The sequence below is a fragment of the Aythya fuligula genome, chromosome 7 (assembly GCF_009819795.1).
Source record: "Aythya fuligula isolate bAytFul2 chromosome 7, bAytFul2.pri, whole genome shotgun sequence".
NCBI classification, from domain to species: Eukaryota; Metazoa; Chordata; class Aves; order Anseriformes; family Anatidae; genus Aythya; species Aythya fuligula.
Window position 1 is genome coordinate 16,211,279 of NC_045565.1, and position 13,733 is coordinate 16,225,011.

General features: G+C 42.3%; 1 protein-coding gene across 3 annotated transcripts in view; it reads left to right on the top strand.

Annotated features, from left to right (window-relative positions):
* Positions 1 to 409: 409 nt before the first annotated feature.
* The window catches only part of NDST2 (N-deacetylase and N-sulfotransferase 2), a 49,280-nt gene continuing 35,956 nt past the window's right edge, over positions 410 to 13,733 (top strand). Inside the window, exons 1-2 of one of the 3 annotated variants that reach the window (XM_032191570.1) lie at positions 10,004 to 10,249; positions 10,564 to 10,833. The gene's annotated coding sequence lies outside the window, so the exon portion shown is untranslated. Of the gene's footprint in view, positions 442 to 10,003; positions 10,250 to 10,563; positions 10,834 to 13,405; positions 13,557 to 13,733 lie in introns of those variants that run through there. The other 2 variants (XM_032191573.1, XM_032191574.1) reach the window with 2 other exon arrangements.

The following is a 13,733-nucleotide window of genomic DNA, read 5'->3' on the forward strand; positions in this document are numbered from 1 at the left end:
TGTGAACTTTCATTTTTCTTTGTGGTTTACCTCTGAGTCCAGGTTCCTGGTTTGTTTTGTTTTGTTTTGTTTCTTTTTTTTTTTTTCTCTCCTGTGCTTGTCATTTCTCATCTCACAACTCTCTTTCTCAGTCTTGCACAACTGAGCCTGCTGAAGTACAACCCGACATCACTGTCTAGTCAGTGCCAGCAAGGCTGTTGTAATGGCCTTGTTCTGTCCTCATGCCATGGTTAGTGTAACGTAATCATTACCTTGGTTCTGGAGAGCGAAGGTGCTCCTGCTAAGTAAATGTTTACAAACACTGATGGAGGCTAACTTCAGGGAAGAGAGACAGAGGCTGTGCTTAAAGTCTTGTTTCTTTTTTATTTATTTTAAAACAGAACATAATTGCTGAGAGAAGCAGCTGATGAGTGTTTTTCCTTTCCCAAACTGCGATCAGAGGTAAGTGAAGAATCTTTTCTGTTTCTATGGTATGCTATCTCTAGATTTGGCAAGGGGAAGAGCTTATTTCTGTCCTTTTGAGTGGTCATGTGTCAAAATAAGAGTTAAGGAATCAGGTAGAAGGAGGAGGATAGACTTAAATGCAGAAATGTGATGTTGCACTCCTCCTTCCCAACCTTAGAATGATTTGCAGAGGAAACAATTCCACATTTTTTTTGTCTTCAGTCACACAGCTCTCAGCATGGAGTGACAGCAGAGTTGGTTTGGATTAGAAAGGAATTTCTGATGTAGCTCCTGAGTGAGATAGGAATGGGTGTTTGTTTAATGCTAAATATTATTTTATTTGAATTAAGTGAATATTTGCATACTTTGTGGGCAAAATTTGGGGCAACATTTTTCAGTATTCCATTAATTCTAAATTTGAAGAGGAATGGGAAGGATGTGGGCTAGAAAGCTTTTAAAGTTTCACATATTGCATTTCACAGAATCTCTGACCTGTGCATAACAGCTGTAAGATCCCTTTGGGAATGATTATATTTATGTTGCTCCCAGCATACTGGAACTGCATTCATGACTTATACCCACAGGAAATATCATAAATGTAATTAAAAATAGAAATATTGGTGTGGTCTAAATTCTGTGCTGGAGGAAAGGAGCCCTACTTTTTTTCCTCAGTTCTGTTTGTATGAATAGTGAGGGAAAGTAATTCTTGTGAATTATGTTTAGCTCATAAGCTTGAATATTATACTCTAGCAAAAAAGCACTGGTCCTGTCCAGGTGCCTGATGCAGAACTTGCATCTGGATCCTGTGGTATTTATGGCTTTCAGACACTGTGGTACGTTGAAAATGCCAATCCTGTCTTAATGGTTGTAATTCCTACAGTCATTGCTGCAGAAGAGGGATGGCGTGGCCATGTCTTTTCGTCCATTGAAAGGTTCCTTCATTCCTTGCCTCAAACAACAGAGAAATTTGCTTTTGTGTGTGTGCTGGAGAAGTCTGATTGAAATACTTTTCCTCCAGAATGCCTGAAGAGTGATCTTGCTTACAAGGATATCTCAGATTGCTTTATGCAGGCAGGTCATTATGGCTTCAGCTGTGCAGAAAATTAGATGGCGAAAAAAATGGAGAATGGAATAGTGCGTTTGTTATGGAAGTAGGCTGGGTTTATAAAAATGAAATTACAGGAGCTCATACTTAATGCTGAGTTCTAGTGTACAGAAACTCAGGTGGTGAGAAAAATGTACTAAAAGGACAACTTCAGATTCTTTGAGCCCTTCTCACACTACAGAGCCGAACTTCCTCTCAACCAAAAGCTAAACTCCAACCCTAATTATCCTGGGGAGCCATAGATGAGTGATACTGTTGCCCAAATGAAAGATACCTTACAGGACAGGTCTTCTTGTAGCTCCCACTTTCCTTAGGCAACCCCCCCTTCCCAGCCCAGTTCATACTGCAGCACTATGCTTTTTCTTCCTCACCCTGATTTTTCTGGTGATACGTAGAATAGGGCCTCGAGCATTGATCAGATATAAGGATTTCAGAGGATTGGAAAAAAAGTAGTAGGTCCCATATAGCTGGTGTTTCTTCATTTTCATAGTTCATTCTTCTGGTATGATTCAAATAGTAAATGTGTAAACCTGTCTTCTGTAAACTTTTTGTTGTTAATTTGGAAAGTACAATCTGCAGAGACTAGTAAAGGAAAAAATAACTTGAAACACATGATAAAGATTTTCGTAATTGCAATGCGTTGTTGTGATGAGTAGGGTGGTAACAGAAGCCAGGACGACTGTTGCAAACTCCAAAGTAGAAACAGAATAAATTATATAAAAATTTGTGATAGTGTAGAATGAGTGTAGTGAGCAAATCGGCATTCTGTACAGCTTGAATAGTTGTGTTATTCTGTAGATGCTTGGTGTAATATTCACATGAGAAATTGATAAATTAAATATAATAAATGAGGCAGTGAAGATACCATTAATGGAATTCATGCTTTATACGTTCTATTAATGTCAGTGCATATGTGACATGGCTATGAGAGCAAAGGGAGAATAATGTTTCGTTTCAGATACGGCCACAATAAATTGCCACTGCGCCTTTGGGTTCATTGTGAAAGAAAAGGTAGGCAATGGGGGAATAGACAAATGTAGAAATGTTAGCAGATGGAGAAGGGATCATGCAGTAGAATATATAGCCAGGTAGGCCAGGCAGAAGCCATTTGACTGCATTTGAAAGTGGAAGCACTGGAAACTGTAAGTTACTGCTATTTTAGCAGTGGACTTTGGGCTTTCTTTGTGCTAACCCGTGATTAGTTCAGCCCTTGTCTTAGCAATACTTCCTTTTGGTTAATAATGTTTTAATGTCACCTACAATGAGATGCATGTGCCAATAATGCTACACACTTAAATGTCAGAAAAAAGAGATGGTACCACAAAATGCTAGCAGCTTACTTGCATAATTTTCAAAAAACCTTTATATAAGCCTTTATGTTCCCGAAAACCTTTCTCTCAACTCTGTACAGTCATAGCTGAAGCAGAGGGAAAAATTACTCCTTTTCTCTTCCATTATATGTTATCTTTTTACCATTCCTAACTGTGTCTATTTTGTCATGTCAGTTGGTTCTGTTAAGGACTTTCCTGCCAGGTATTTCTTTGCAGTCACAAGTTCATCTCTTTGTCTGGGGTAGGTTATAGTAACCAGTTCCTCTGAAACTTTCAGAGTTGATCTAATCCCATCAGTGAAGTCCTTGAAACATCTCCAGAAATATGCTGATTTACTTCTGGTGTGTCGTCATGACATCATGGCACCTCTAAGCAACAGAGATGAATTCTAGTGCTTGGACAGGATCAGGTCTTGAACATTTTAATTGTTTTTTTGGACTGAAGTTTTAAGAGAACTGGCAGGTTACAGTGGTGGGTTTTTGCCAATTACAATTTATATAAGTTTATAAAGATTGGCTGTTGCTTAAGATGAGCCTGTTGAATATTAAAATGAATAAAAACTAAAATAGAACTGTCTCAAACTGTAGGCACTTCTAAGCGAGTATGAGGAATGTGTAAGGCTGGCTACCTGCATAGCAACACCTGTAACTTCATTATCCTTTCTTCCATATTAACTTGTTTTATCCACAAGTGGTTTTTGGAGATTTGTTGGGAGATGAAAAGAATGTGAGCACAGCTGAACAGAGACAAAAAAATTAATTACGAAGTGTAAGGGCATGAGTCGGGTGCTCTGATGGGGTCACTTGCTGTCTTCTAAATGTATTACCTATTTGTCAATTGAATGGCTTCACTCCGGCCCTTTCCACCCTTCTTGCCATGCATTTTAAGTGAATGTAATCTGATGCTTAGGAAATGCTGTGTTCAATACATCAAGAGCTTTTTCTTTCTGCTTCTATTTGGAGGAGGAAAAATAGCACATTGCCCTTAAGTTTTCACGTGTAAATGCAAACCCATGTTCTTTCTTTCTTTCACCTTCTTCCATAAAATGAAACCCAAGTTATGATTCATGTCTTTATATATTACAAAACTATATTAGTCTCTCAGATTATATTTTCTGTATCTGGCATTAAAGCTGTTGATCCATTTGGCATTCGCCAAACTGCCAAGGTCTGTCCTAGAGCCATGCTTAAAGGCTTGGAAATCAACTTAGGTTGTGATTACGGACAGCTTGGAGGGCTTCCCAGAAAAGACCTGTCCGATCACTAGTCAGAAGAGATGAATATTGTTTCCATTGATTTTTAAATCTGTTTTTGCAACCGTGGTTATACCAGCCCCTTGTCAGGGCACAGCAAGAGGCAGGAGGCAAGGGTGACCCCAGTGCAGGCCGTGCCCTAACTGATGCTGTCCCACAGGTCTCAGCACAGCCAGCAGAGCTGGGTGCTGGTCCATCGACAGGCAAGGTGAGAGAATAACCAGGCCCAGCCTCCATCTGGGGCATAAAAGACAGGGCTGGAGACAAGGCTACAGCGTGGGCCCGAAGTCCACACAGGTGACAGGGCCAAAGGCGGGACTGGGTACAAGCTACAGCATCTAAACAAGGGGTCTTTCTAGGAGATGAGCTGCCTCCAGCATAAGGCTGAGGTCCACCCAGGAGATGCGGCCAGAGGCAGGGCTGCAGGCAGATACACCTACAACACAGCTCAGGCAAAGGGCAAAGGCCCAGACCCAAGCTTTAACTGGGACAGCTGGGCCATAAGTAGAGGGGTGAGTGCAGATCCTGCATGAGGATGGTCCCTGCCACTGAGTGCTTATGACACCCACAGGCTCCTGTGGAACAGGTTAAAGACAAGGAAAAGTTGCTTGCTCTGCATGCTGTCATCTCTCACAGATTATAATGATATAACTGGTGCCTATAGCAGATCCCCTTTGTTTCTCTGAAGAGGAAGAAAAGGGTCTTCCATCACATGCTTATCCTGGCCCCTGAAATTCTTGTCATCCCTGAAATGGGCACTTCATTCCAAACAGTATGGGTGATGGCTCACTGGTCACCTTATCTAAGAGACAGAGGTACGTTTTTAGGGATATAAACCTTTTACAGGTTTTTGTTTGTTTGTTTGTTTCCCTTAATCCCATAGTCAACTACACCAAGACCTTCTCAAGAACTAGTTTTCTATTTCAGTGGCAGGCTGAAAAAAAATAGTATGACTTAGTTGTCTTTGAAATAGAAGTAGGGTAGATTTCACCAGTGACAATATAAACATTGAAAACAGCTATAAGTCTACCTAAATCTTTTTAATTCTACTAAAGACATTTTATTTGCACATATTTGACCTACACAAGTCTGCAAGGTCCATCTACTCTGTTGCCCCCCATGCCCTTCCCAATACTGACATTATTTTTATATATATCTTGTTATGCCACTAAGTTATTGTTGGGCTTCATTGTAGTTTTTTCCTTGTGCTATGAAGTGGATCTCTTGTTAACCTCAGTTAAAGGATAAATTCAGGACAGGAAGCTGTTTCTCTGTTAACAAACAGATTCTGTCTGGGATAAATGCATCCTTAAATCTTCTCCTGTCGTTTTTGCAGCTGCTACAAAGGGTGAAAAGTTTTTCCTCCTCCCTTGGTGATCCATGGAAAATTTGCTTTGTATTTAAGTATCTTTTGAGAAGAGCTAATGTAATTAGGATTCTTTATCAATATTTGAGTGAGGGAGGATGGAAGGAACTCAAAAGATGTTTAATTTTTTCAGGTATTAGTGTGGTATTAAAGTACCTCACTAATGATTTATACCAGAGGAATGGTAGAAGAGATGATCCTGTGGTGCTGCCAGAAACATAAACCCTTGGTTCACATTCCACAGGGGCTGAAATGGGTGCAGACTTCTGTCTTTTGATGGACTTTCACTTGTAAACCTCAGGGAAAGTCTGCGAAGAGGTAACCTCCTTCAGTCCAGTTTTCAAATCAAATTGATTTATCACATTGGCAGGGACGAAGTTATTAAACTGACCTTCAGCTTTATCTGTGAACAGAATGGCAGTGAAGAAAGGGTTTTGTCTTTGTTAGTATTTTTCCAGAGGAAAAATGCAAACATATTTGGTCTTTGCTGTCTCCAGCAAGATTTGGGGGACTGGCTGCAGCACATTCAGTGTGTTGTTTCTACCTGTAGTGAAGCAAGATGAAGGAGTGCAATGGTGTGCAAAGAAGTGGGGGGACAGAATCTGTGCACAGAGGAGACTGCTGCATGTTTGATACTGAAGAACTGGGTGGGAAATTCTTGTTTGGCACATGACTGTAAACCCTGCTAGATTTGTTACGTGTTTATGTCTGGAGGTCAAGGACTGTCCAAGGATAGCATTAACAGTGCTATCAAGCCATGCTGGCTTACAAGTAAGAATCCAGGCTTGGTCAAGAAGATTTTTCAAAGAATGCAAACTAACTGAACACGTATCTTGCTATGTCTTGGTTCCAGAACCAGTTAGGCTCTGTCTGTTTCTCAAGTGCAAACAATGTAAATTGCATCCTAAACCTGAGGTATTTTGAAAACTACACAACAGAAAAGCATGTCTGACACGGAAGGGCACAAAAAATCTGTTTTGCCTCCCTGTTTCAAGTCATTTTAAAGGTTCAAGTAACACCTTATAGTAAAGCCCGATAAGTGATACATCTGGGAGAATTATGAAGTCTGTTTTGGGGTATGAAGCCAGGACTACAAGATAGGTCTGTTAGGAGGTCTGCTTGAACAGTTGGACTTTGCTCCTTTTTATTTAACTTTTCAAGATTGGGTTATTTACGAACTAAGGCCACTTCAAACATGTTTACCTTGATACCATATACCCTTTTAAGCTACTACTAATACAAAGCACAGTGAGAGGTTTGGTCTAACCAACATCCTGGAAATGATGTCGTTACACAATATGACCCTGGTCAGCAGAAATTATGCAAATACTGCTAATATTTTGTAACTATCACCATTCTTAGTTTAGGGATAGAGACTCTAAAAGGCCTTCTACTGACAGTTGGTTCTGTTATTCAGGTAGGTTTTCCAGATTATGGATCCTAAAAATAGAGGAAAGATTTGGATGGTTTCAGAAATGCTGCAGTGGACACACAGTTTCAGACAGTGACAGAAGGCAGGCTTTTATCTGAACCACGACTAGATGTTTTGAATTTACCTTCATTTTCCTGGGTATCACCCTGATGAACATTCATTTAAAGTCTGTTCTAATTCACAGTTCTACAAAAATCGTCTAAAGAAGGTATCGACTCCTCTACAGAGAATTAAAGCTACTGATGATTGGTTTTATTTTTTTGGTAACCGTTCCTTGGACTCCTCAGAAACAGTCTGCTGATCCTGGTGGAAAACCACTGCTCTGATGTTACATAACTCTGCAGCTGTGCTTCAGCTCTCACTAGTTATTAAAATAAATTGAGTAGTGAATGCAGAGATCAAGTAATGGTGTCAGAAAGGCCTTAATGTATACCACAGCCTGCTCAGGGAATGGTGTAGAGAGACCTAAGCGGTTGTCCCAGCCTTCATGAAGGGGAGCGTGTCTGGGAAGGGGAGGCTGTACTTACAGCGTGCAGCACTACAGGCTGTCTGGTCACTGGTATCAGCACAGAGCGTCTTCTGCTGTATTGCCAGGGCTCTTTGAAGAGGATCGCCACAAAGCGATGTTGAGCAGTGCTAGAGCTTGTGTCCTGCCTGGGTAGTTAGGACTGACTGTTAGGAAAATATCTCTGAAATCTCACTGTCGCTGCCTGCTAGTATGAGGACATAGTTGCTGGACTTGCCTGTAAGGGATGCTCAACGGAAAGCTGTTGATTTTCTTGTCTGCTTGCCATTGACCTGAGGGACAGCATGGGATGGTCCTGGAAGGCGGGGTCGAGTGGGAAACTGAGGGAGGTTTGGGTAGGGAGGGTGGAGGAGATCTAGCCTCTGTGAAAGACACTGACGTTTTGACTTCAGGCAGTGAGCAAAAATTGCCTGTCTTCATGTACGTGGAACAACAGTAATTCTTCTAACATTTTCTAAGTGAGTAAATTGGAAAAGACTACCCGCAAATGTCCAATAAACCAGAATCCCTGTAAAACACTGGAGGCTGGAGGAAAATGTATTAAGTGTTTGGCGAAAACTGGTCATGAAAGTCAGGGTTATTTTAAAAATCAGGCCTGCATTGTGTGGAGTCAGGATTTTCTGTCGTCTTTGTGATTAGTGGAGTATTGAGAGGTTTCCAACATCTGCCTTTTGCTCGCTGTGGCTTGAATGGAAACGATATGTTTACTGGCAGAGATGGCAGCCAGAAGCTAAAAATTTAAAGGATTTTAGGTTATGTATAAATGAAAATTTTTGTCAGCATCATCCATCTGCAATTAACAAAGTTAAAGAGGCCTGCAGACTTGCAGGGCTGCATTGTAGCATGACAATTCTGTGAGAAGTTTGTTTGTTTTAAAGAGGCAAGATAGAGAGTTGTCTCCTCTGTTAGATGTGGAACCCCCGTTTTTAAAAGGTACTCAACATCCATTTAGCTTTTGTTGATTAATTAGGGCAGCTGCGTCAGTTTCTTGTGTGTAATCTGTATCCCTCAGCACCTCATCATTTATTCACTGCTTAGCAGTAAATATCAGTATGTCTGGGTGCTTTTCCTTCTGAAAGACTTCAATGCTTCTTTCAGTTTTCATATTAAATGAATAAATAATTTGCTATGTTGTTGTAATGTATCTTCTAGGATGAAACAGCATTGAGCAAATCATTGTGTTATTACGGGACATAACAAATACATATGTGCATTCTGAGTTAGTTTTATTGTTAATTTGAAAGGAAAATCATCTAATTTATAATAAACAATTTAAACCATTTTAGCCCTTGCTTCCGGGACTTGTTCTTGTTCCACCAGAGCAATGCGACACTAAAAAATAAATACCTTTCAGACAGTTCTTACTGCAGCTACCTGGTCTTTTTAACTGTGAGAAACTAGCCATCCCGCAGAAGCAGGTGAAGTCACAGGAGGTAACTGCAAGGGCCTAATCATTGACCCTTGTTTCTGATTTTTCTTTTTAGCTTGGTCGTGTCAGGAGAAAATTGGAAGGAGGTGCTTTGTTTGCTGTATAATAGAGGCAGCGACTGGATCGATCAGATTCAGGCCTCTTCCAAAGCTCTCGAATACCCTGTAACACGCCGTTGCACGAAGTTTGCAGTGTCTTATTACAGAAGTGTTTGCTGGGGGCTGTCAGCTCCCATTAAAATAACTCCTCTAGAGATGTGTGCTAGTGTGTCATCCTGTCTGAAAACCCTTTTCTCCCAAACCCTGCCTGGGAAAGGATACAACTTTGAGTGTACCTAGGGCACTGTGTCTTCAAAGAGCAGGGTACCCTGCCACGCTCATCTTGTTTCTTCCAGTGCATCCTGCCTGCCTCTCTGCTCTTCTAGAGCACCACTGCCTGTCATGTTCTGAAATACAGAACCGCTCTCGTGACATTCTTTTGGGGGTTTAATGAGAGTTTATCCCTCCCACCATTACAACCAAACACACTTGGTTAATGACAGAGCATACTCTCAGATTTATGTACTTGTTCTTTTAGCATGTTAATTTTTTATTAGTGGTGTACAAGGAGGTGATTTTTCTGTGTCCATCTGCAGATTTATTCCAGTCTCAGATTCCAATAATAGTGGCTGAGTATACTTAGCTGGTGTGCATTTGGTTTGGTTTGGTTCGCCTTTTTTTCCCCCCCTCTGATAATGAGATCAGTTCACCGAGTGAAACTGTGAGCCACATTAGGGCAAGAGAAGCAATTTACTGCTGCCGAATGCATTTGCGGAGCATAGTTTCCCTCAGCTTGTCAGCTTGTCAGTCTGAAGGCATCCATAAACCCGTGACAGCTTCAGAAGACAAACTCCGGCAGCAAGCTGTCAGGGTGCCAGGCACTGCTGGCTGTGTGGGCTGCCTTCCTCCCCTCTCCCCCGCTCACCCTCCCTCTGCCCACCCGCCTCTTCCCCCCGCCCTGCGTCCCTCTACCTTATTGGTGTGGTTTTAGGTGCTGCTCTTCTCCACGACAGCACCTTTTTGCTTTCTCCCTTGATCCTCCTGCCACCGGAACAAAAGGGGAGCTGGCTGCCAGCGGTGCAGCACCTGCCCGTGCAGTCCGGGGAGCGGAGGGGAGGAGAGTGGGCGCCCTGCGTCGCGCTCTGCCTGAGCCGGCAGCGAGCTCGTTCAGTCACTTTGCTTGAAATGCCTTTGAACTGCTGCCAGATCCCATTGTCTGCCGTGCAAATGGAGTTCAACGCCCCACCGCGATGAGATGCACAGTGTGTTAAGAGGAGGAAGGAATGGAGCTGTATCCCCACCCTGAAGGAGCATCTCGGATCTGCGGTGTGCCATGATAAGCTGAACACTGGACCATGCTTCTCTTACTTTCCCTTCATTGTTCCTGGGTTTTCAGGGAGTGATGTGGAAGCTTTTCAGAGGGGAGCTGCAAGGCGAGATAGTTTCTGGGGGAAAGCTGCTGTGCTTTTGGGCTGCTTATGTGGCACTGTGCTTTGCCCACCACCCACCTGTAGCTGCAGTGTGATACACCAGCTAGTGGTTAATGGTGTGTGTTTGGCTCAGCAGTGGTGTGCTCTTTTTTAGCGTTAATTTGTTTACATTTTTCCATTTGTCTGTATTTAAAATTCCTGTATTTTTAGGTTCACAAAATGATTTGAGAGATTTTGGCAACACTGAGTGAAGGGAAGGCAGCCACTGCTGGTACTAATGGTTCAGCCATCTACCAACTGTGCAGCCCAGCTGCCCTTCTTGGGAAAGGCCAGCTTACTTTATTTATGATTCCTGTGAAGAGCAGTTCTCGGGCTTTCCACTCCCCTTGCTTTGCCTTTGGCTTCATGTCTTTCCTTGGGCTGCTGTCTGTCAGACTCTTTTTGAGAGAGCAACTTCACCTGTGGACATCGCTTTTAAAGGTAGGAATTTGGGGATTTGCACTTGCGCATGCTGTTCCTTATCTCATTGTTTCTTAGGCTGTTACAAGAAAACATTGTTTGCTTTCATGCTTTGTTATTTGACTGTTTGTTTAACCAGTCACCATTTGCAAGGACAGCGCTTTGAGAGGAGGATGGAGGAGCTGTTCTTTGCTGACTGTTAGGCAGTGCACTAAGTGGAGTTGGCAGGGCTTGTATCACGCACTGATATGCCTGCTAAGTTCCTTGGTCATTAAGCTCTTTGCTAGTTCCTTCTCCTCGTCCTTCCGCTGCTCTCCCTTTCCTTCCCTGATAGGACATGTTATGGTGATAGGATGTTTCTGCATCTAACCTTGCTAATGGGTTACAGTCAGGTTCTGAAATGTGCTGGGAGAAAGACAAAATCTTTCAAAAAAGCAGGTTGTAACTGCTGCATGCCTTTGCTTAGACTAATGCTCGTGTTCTGCTGAATATACATACTGACCTGGCCCTTCTTTATGTCCTCGATACCTGATCAGAAATTGAACGGATATCAGCAGTACTGGTAACTGATGAAATCTTTGTAAAGGTTAGAGTCATTACAGACAGAACGTTTTAAAATCAGATGATATCGTGTGTGTTCCCCAAGGACTAATGCAACCACGTTTTCTAGTGGTTTGTCATACAGCAATCTAAAATCTCATTTGCATCTCAAGAGCAAAGCTAGTTGTGCTTAGTTAATATCAAGCAACTTGAAAGATTAGGAATAGAGTTTTTTTTGTAAATGTTCTTTTTTGTTTCACCAGGAACTAGGAAAAGAAATGTATTTGGCTAACAGTGTGTTTGATTTTTGTTTTTGAACTCGCTGGGAAATAAGATTCACTTGGAACACTGAAGATTTTCTGGTCATGAAGAAATTTCTGACCCTTGAGCTGAGATGCAGCTGTCATTCTCCTGGTCAGGGCACACTAAACAGAATCGGGACCTTTAAAAATGTCCTTCGATTAACCCGTCAATTTCATGCTGGTAATAGTGCTGCTTCTGTGGTGCAGCCAAACACTGCAGATGTAGGAAACAAGAGCTTGGCCTGGAGCACAGACCAGAAACTTCTCACAGGGCCTCTTCTCTTAAGGGTCTTAGTTTCTTCCTCTTGCTGTCATGAGTGTAGTCAGATGATGAGGCTACTGTGTAGATGCAGCTCCTGCAGTCTAAAACCTTCTCTCTACTATGTGACTATGCAAAAAGGAGACATTTTCAACTCCCTTCACTCCCCAGCTTCAGCTCATAAAGGATTAGGAAGGGTGGTGCTCTCTGCTTAAGCGATGTGCTATGTTTCAGGCTTGCAATGAATTTTTTTTCTCTGTTATCGTAGTTACTTTAAGACTCTGGCCTTTCTATATGCTATTAAATTCCACAATCGGAAAGAGAGAATGAAATGGTGTAAGTTGACAGGTGCGTTTCAGCAATACAGAGCTGGAGTAACCTGTCAAAGGTCACATACTGATAACTCCAGGAATCTTGGGTCGTACCTCACTGCTGGATTTGACAAGCAACCTCCTATATGGCTTTTTGCTTTGATGGTTTGAAAGAAATAACTATAAAAATATAAATGATCTTTTCATAAAAATGTTCTCCATTGTCTTAAACCATCCGAAAATGATGTATCAAGTGTGTTCATCTTAGATGAAATACAGTGAAAAGTCATTAGCGCTACTGCTGTCCTTCATCCTAAAACAACCATTTTATGCACTTAGCAAAACGTTCTGGCATGTCAGAGGCATTTCACGAGTGGACGCAGCCATTTGCCTGAAACCACAATTAAGGTCTGGTTGCTGAGCTCCTGTTCTGCCTGGTATTACCTTGTCGGTGTGTATAGGTGCGTCTCTGTTGTCACACCTCGTTCCACAAACCTGTCTGTCCCCTGCTGAAGGTTCCTTCTAGCAGGACAGTGTGCCAGCTAGGGCGCCGTGCTGGACTGGAGCAGGTACTTGAGTAGTTACCACTCAGCGGGGTGCCTGTTTTTTGATGCTTCATGATGGAGTCACCCAGTGCAAAGAAAGCACTCGGGTGTGTTTAAGAGCTGTGAACCTCATTTTCATCTCTGGAACACTCTAAATAAGGTGATGGATTCAATAAGCTTGTTTCAAGAGAGGCAATTGGTAGTGCTCATTTATAAAAAATGTTGCTGGGTTGCTGGAAAACAGGAGGGGGAAGAGGTTGAGAAAGACAGTCTGCAAGCTAAGCCTACTTATACACATTAGGATGAGCCCAGGCATGAAGCGAAAGAAAAACTCGGAGCTCTTCATTATCTAATACTCCCTCAGGGCAATAACAAACTCCCTGTAGAAGCCAGCAAGCCAGGCACAAGGGCTGGCAGAGAGCGAGCACACATTGTTCTCAGAATATGGCTGGTACTGGAGTCTTTCACTGTGAATTTGAAGCCATCTTTAATGCAAAATATTCCTCAAAGGGATTTTTGTTGCTTACCATTTCAAAAGCTGCCTTCAATCCAGTGTGATGCCTTCTTCCAAACAAAAGGTTGTAAAGTTAGGTATTGTACAGCAAAGGATGCATAATGTTGCTTTTTCCTAGCCTTATGTATGAGCTGAGGTTATGCAGACACCCTCCTTTTTAGAATTGAAAAAGACCGAACAGAGAAGCTCACCTCTCTGTGCTTTAGCATGTTGTGGCTTTCAGCCTTTCTGTGATGCTTACTGGCCACTCCATATTGTGTGCTTCATTTCAGAGTAAGTAATCGGTTTTATACTGAAAATTGAAGTGCAGAATGTATTTGTGTGATGGGCAAATGTTTCTTAAGGAGGGGGCGGGTGGCGGGTATGGGAGAGCATGTAACAGACCTCCAGTGTCCCCCACTGGTACCTATACAACTGCTGTGGTTTGGATTTCTATAAGGGGTAGGGGAG